We start from the raw sequence: 6,781 nt of genomic DNA on the forward strand, positions 1-6,781 counted from the left end.
TGCTGCTTATCAATATGTTGTGGTGATAAAATATATTTTATTGTAAGATATAAAAAGAAAGCATGAAACATTCCGGTGAATTGTATAAATATAACGTCTAATAAACGGGAAAAAATGTATAAAATTTAGCACAAGATAATATGAAATACGCATACGTCAAAAGACGACAGACACTTTAAGTTTTTCACGAAAAATACGGTATTCATGACGTAAGTTATCTTAATAAAAAAACACAAAAACAATAAATAATATATTTATACACGAGTATATGATTGCAATGATATAAGAATGTAGATAATAAAACTGAATGTACGCTGATTGTGGAATTTGGAGTTGTATCGAGCGTGTAGCATCGATATAAATATTTTGAGTTGTGCAGAATCGATAAATTGTCGAGTTCCATTGAATTGTTATTGGATGCAAAAGTCGTGGTAAAATTGTTAACTTTTGTGTATTCGTCGAACGGATGATTAAAGCGAGATATAAACATAGTATTGTGGCTACAAATGTGCATCAAAACAACATTTATTTATAGACGAGAGTCATACTTGTAAATGGTAGAAAAAGAAAAATTATGTTGGATATGAAAAAAGTGATGAAGGAATAGGGAAATATTACCTTTTTAAAAAACATTTTTAAAGTAAAAAGGGTCGATGAAATACTGTCCAGTAAAAAAATTTTTTTTTTGCTACTTATTAGTAGCATAAAAAATACTTATAAATCTGTAATTTTGAATTCCGCAAAAACGGTCATTGCATTGGCCACGCCCCTAATACGTCACGATGCATGTTCATTTTCAACTTTGTTCCAAACCATTAGATTTTTTCAGAACATTTTTTATTTATTTTCTTTTTTAACGTTATATATGAAAACATTTCTTCAAAATATTTATATAGGTTTTGAAAATACAATGAATTATTCTAAATTCATTTCATATATTTTTATCGGTATTCGTAGTACGTGATATTTCCCTATCCGCGCACTAGAGTATTAAAAAGGAATATTTTTATTGAATTGGCGTATTTTTAGCAGTAAAAAGATCAAAGGACTTTTAAAAGTTTAACCAAATAGTACCTACTTTTATTATTGTATAACATCAAAGGAAGACAATCTTCTTAATATTATGTTAGTTATTATTTCATAATCCGGTATCAAAGACAACATAACTTTATTGAGAAACCTTTAAGCGTTTAAACCTGTCAATTCCGAAAAATAAGCTGGGTACAATATGTACTATTCTCCTCGGAAAACAAAAGTAGGCGAATGATCTGAATTTTAAGCGTTATGACATGAGCAATGAAAGAAATGAGTTTGTAATTATTTCAATACGCGAGTACTGCACCCGTTTTCCATGTCGTCGCCTGGGATTGGATGACCTCTACAAACTAGGGTTAACTACTGAAGGTCATAATGTTAGCTTGATGGAGTCATATTGCAATCCCCCCTCTATCCTCTCTCCTGCGGTGCTTGGCAACAGCTCTGATAATTAATTTCTCCATTAAATCAAGAATCGTGACATTAAAAACACCGGCAATAAGGTTGATTGTTGTTGAAAAAAGTCAGTCACTGATTTTTTTCTAACGCGCATTAGAATATTTTGAAAACCATTTGAGTTATCTACGCCGGTAAAAATCACATTTTTTTATTTATTTATTAGGGATATAAACAGTAATACATGTAAAAAAAAATATGACAGATAAAATATACAGAGAATAAAACCAATGACAGATATCCACAGAAATACATAAAATACTCGTACAATACATGCTAGTGTGTTTGTGTTAGTGTACGTGTGTAAGAGAGTGGGTGTTATAATGGAATGAGGGTGGACATGTGTGTTGTTAAAAAATATAAAAATATATAAACTATTAAGAATAAGAGATAAAATAAGATTTTATTATAGAAACTAAATATAAGAAAAAAAGGTTTGTTTTAAAAGGCGCATTATAAATGTTAATTTGTGACAATCAAACGGATCAACGAGGGGAAAGTTTAAATTATATTCACGAGCTAAACGTGTAAGTGGAGAGTTCTGGGCACAGTTCGTACGAACTGCTGGCACATGAAATAGAGAGCTCGACGTGTGGCGGGTGCGGTAGCCAGGGACATTTAATGATAACCCCGACATAAGAGCCGGACTATCAAGGCGTCCACTAAGTATGTCATGTAGGACCCCTATGTCATAGTAGACGGCGACCTTCTAAACTAAGCAAGTGGTGCTTTTTGCAGGAAGACATACAATTGAGATGGGTATTCCTGCATCTCTTATAAACATAGATAAATTATGCCGGCTCTTAGTTATTGAAGTTCTGGATTTATTGTTTTCGATTAAGTAACGCTAATAATTTGTAGAGGCTTGAATGTGCGTTGGCAGACAGCAGTCGAAGGTTGACGGCAGAGGTTGGTGTTCCAGGGTGTATTCATTACATAGCGAATAAATAAAAGTAACTTTGTTGTGAAGCACGAGCGGCGATGATGTGTTGAACTGATTGCATTTGAACAACATGCTGGAACTGAGTGACTGCGTTGAGCTGACTTAGTTGGGCTGACTTGGCTGACTGATGTAGCCACGTCCTGTGGTCTCTGTATAGGCCGCGTTTCTTTGTCATGTCTTCATGGTAAGAACGAAGTTAATGAACTTTAGGACGTTGCTCTTATGTAGACGGACATTTTGTGTGTAATGCTGTTAGTCTTGCAGAATAAACAATCATTTATTTATTTGTTTCACTTAAAACATTTCTTTTTTTCTGTATGAACACCTCAGTTGGCATAATCCGTGTCAAGATAACGTATTGTACCCAATAGAAAACGCTGAGTTTCTTCTTGCAGTCGTTGCTTCATATTTCAGATGAAGTCATCACACGCCAGTGTGATCGATCAATGGACTATGTCCCCACAAATTTATTATTTATATTTGATTTCTTTTTTATATGATACTCTACCGACGATTTGTCTTGTGGCCTTTTGTAACGCTTAGAATATAAAAATATTTTAATTACGCAAACTTTAATATTCTGTATTTTAATACTTATCCATCAGCGTTTTTTACGAAAAATTACAATTGTGTACTAAACAATACTATTAATAGTTAGTAAAGTCAAGGTAAAAATTATAATTTAAAAAACTACACACAAAGTATCATGTATCATGTGTCTAGAGGCCTCGAAAATGCTTATTTATACGAAGTGATAATGTGAAGAAAACGGTGCTATTTTTAGATGATATAATGAATATTTCTATCCATCGATAACTTGAAGCTAAGGTCATGAGGCGTAAACAATAGGATGAAAGTGTTCATTTCATTTGAAAAATAATAATACAATTTCGAAATCGATGGCCCATCAACTAGACCGTATTATACGTCGTCTAAGCTGGGATGGATGGGGTTTTATGCTGTTTAGCTGCAAAAAACCAACGGATAGAAGAATTGAAGAAAAGCGGATGTTCAATAATATTCAGAACGGTGAGTCAAGTAGCCGCTTGAAACAACTGATGACCTATAAATATAAGTCCTGAAAATACCTACACTTCCATATCCCCCTATGTAAAATGTTCACCATCTCTGTTGTAATACATAATGTTAATAGTTAATATTAGTTTATATACTGACGTGTAATAAAAATGAACTAAAAAAAATAAAGGTGTCTCATTAGAATTCTGGGTGAGCGGCGATTGGTTAACCTACCTATTGCAGTTTCAATTAAATTAAAATAAAACCAAATGTTAATACGAAATTTCATTTGAATTAAATTTACTAGTGTTCGTACCAACACTCAAACAAATCTATATCTACCTACCCATCCTTTTCATTTCCTAGCGCACTCCACGTAACAATAATTTTACGTTGAAGTGCCGGAAAAAATATTTAGTACTTGTACTTCCAACACACAAAATCGGAATCAGACCGCCATCTCTATACACGCTGTGCCAGCGTCCCGAGATCGACAGCTTCCAGCTTCTCCGCCAGGTTTTAGCATCACGTCACGCCTTGACATCAGCAGGTTAGTGGAGTTGCCCAACCTTTCTTCCCCAACAATACAGTCCACTCTCTAAATTGTCCCCCTAGGGACGAGGTATTTCTTCACACCTCGTCCCCTCAACTAGTTTAACATCAAATTAAATCTTTTCGATTTTAGCATGAATGTCTTGCATGAAGGACGATAAACGTTTTAGCAATTCATCGCGGAAATTGACGATTTTTTCTTATAATTAACACATTACTGTGTAGGTATATGAAAAACATGTTCAATAGTATATTTGGAAATCATATATTAATCCTTTGTGCAAATAATCAGTGTTTTCTGTTGTTTCTCTTACTTTATGAAAACGGGCATTGTTGAGTTTTTACGCTCATAGAGAAATGTGTATAAAACTAACCGCAGAAATAACTTCCCAGGTGTACGCGAAGAAGTAAGATTATTTGATTTATTTAACAGCGGGCTGGACAGAAAAAATCTGAGGTTTATGGTAAGAAAAAAGGCGAGTACCGTGAGAGAACCCTATTAAGAATGTATATTTTTAATTTATATGGGTTCAGAACAATCAAAGTGAGGGGGTGGAATGACGTGACTAATAAAATGATGGACAATAAAATAATTTACTATAAAAATTAGACTGTTATGGTGGTGGATGTTAGATATAAAATTAGACCGTGTACTGGCACTATCTACCTACTTAAACTTCATGGATTTAGGTCTATCAGATACTGATTTTTTCTGTGGGCAGCACATGTCATCATCATCAAGATCATCGTAATTATACATAGAACAACGACGGATGTGCGAAAAATGCGATATTGATTCTTTTATATTTGATCTTGAAAATGTTTTATGAAGGATTTATATTCCAGGTTATATACGAGGGTTGTGTAAAAAATAAGGTTCTCAATTTTTTTTCAGGTTTAAGGCATTTTTTATTTGAACTGAAAAATACATCATTGGAAAGCTTAATTTCTTAACTATTTTTCAACATAATCACCAGATTTTTCAACGCATTTTTGTTGACGACTAATCCACTTTTGGAATCCAGCTTCAAAGAAGTCCGCCACCAGTTCGTGGAGGAATTTGGTGACTGCTTCCTGCACTCTTTCATCAGTCTCGAAACGTTGTCTACCCAAGTGTTGCTTTAATTTTGGAAACAAATGGAAGTCACTCGGTGCAAGATCAGGGCTGTAGGGAGCCTGTTCAACGAGATCTTAGCAAAAATTTTCGATTAAATCCTTGGTTTGGCGAGAGACGTGCAGGCGCGCATTGTCGTGGTGCAGTCTAACGCCTTTCGTCAGTTTTCCTCTCCGGCGATTTTGGATGGATACAAGCTTCCCCATAAACTTTACACAACTGCCTATGAATATCAACCGGTGGTAACTTTTTAGCGTGCAAAAATCGGATTACTGCACGAACTTCGCACCTGGCGGTGACGGCGATCAGAGGTTCCATCGTGGATGGCTGTCAGGCCGGCACTGAACGATGCAGCGACTTTTACTAAGGCGGGATCTAGAGTGGGGGAACCAGCGCACACAGCGGTGTTGCCGGATTTCGTCTAGCATTTACAGCGTTGGGAACCTTATTTTTTACACAACCCTCGTACAACTAATCCAATTATCAAAGGATACACTTTTGTTTTTATCGAGTCGTAACATACTGGTAGTGTAAAAAAAGTTGAAGAAAATCACATGCGCTGTTCTACATTGAACGTTGATAATAAGTGCTAATAACACACAGGTAAATTTCGAACAGTATATAAAGTGTTCACTCGACCCAGCCGATGACAGATTATAAGCTCTGTTAAAGCCTAGATTTCTATATTCTCAGCAGCTTCATCTCTGTTAAAATATATATATATTGATCAATCAATCCCGGCAGATAAAGTCCAGAAAATGTATACAAATATTTGGACACATCCAAAAATTTTGAAACATATTTTTTTTAAAGAACTATTATTTGCACCACGTCATGCATGATTGTGATTGACCAGAAATCAAACCCGGAACCCCCGTGGATGAAGTTTGCGAACTTTTAAATATTTGTTTTGCTGTGTCGACCACTGGATCAAGAAGATTTAAAAAAAAATATTTGAGTGAATGTGAAAATGTCATAAGTTTTTTTTATCACCTTCCCTTTTTTTTATCAGGGCCGAAATGATAAACATGATACTACGAATATTTTTATTAGAAATATGAACAATTTTAAGGCCGCATAAAAGGGATAGTAGTGAATAAAAACATTTTTGCTTGAAAAAACAAATAAAGTTTTATTATTTTGTTTTTGTTATTCGTAGGTAACATCAAAACTTTTAATTAAATTTTTCGTTTTATTTCTTTGTCCCAAACAAATTACTGTCACTACTTTACTACACTGTTACCTATTTATTTAATTGGATGCAGCAAACTATAAACAACTATTAAATAAGAAAGGATATTTTATATTTTATTATACTTACTTTGTTTTTCTATGGATTATTTTAAGTTTAATATTTAAATTTTGTATCTGGTCCAAGAAGAAGTTTAAAAATTGAAAAATTGTTTTCAGGCGTTGCCTAGTATGGGAAATAATTCAGTCAGATGAATCTCTTCACAACAATAAAGGTTTCAGCTCTTTAACTTCACTAAAATCAACAGATGGAAGAATTGAAGAAATATGGATGTTCAAACATAGGCAAAATGGTAAATATTTATATTTCATACTTAAAAAAGCATTTTGTCATTAATTTATAATAGCGCAGGGCGTAGGGTAAGCGCAAAAATCGGGTTGTGGTCCCGTGGCAGGTGTCACAGACTCATGGA

This window comes from Micrasema longulum, unplaced genomic scaffold, assembly GCF_059751315.1.
Source record: "Micrasema longulum isolate JH-2025_06_02 unplaced genomic scaffold, ASM5975131v1 h1tg000529l, whole genome shotgun sequence".
NCBI lineage: Eukaryota > Metazoa > Arthropoda > Insecta > Trichoptera > Brachycentridae > Micrasema > Micrasema longulum.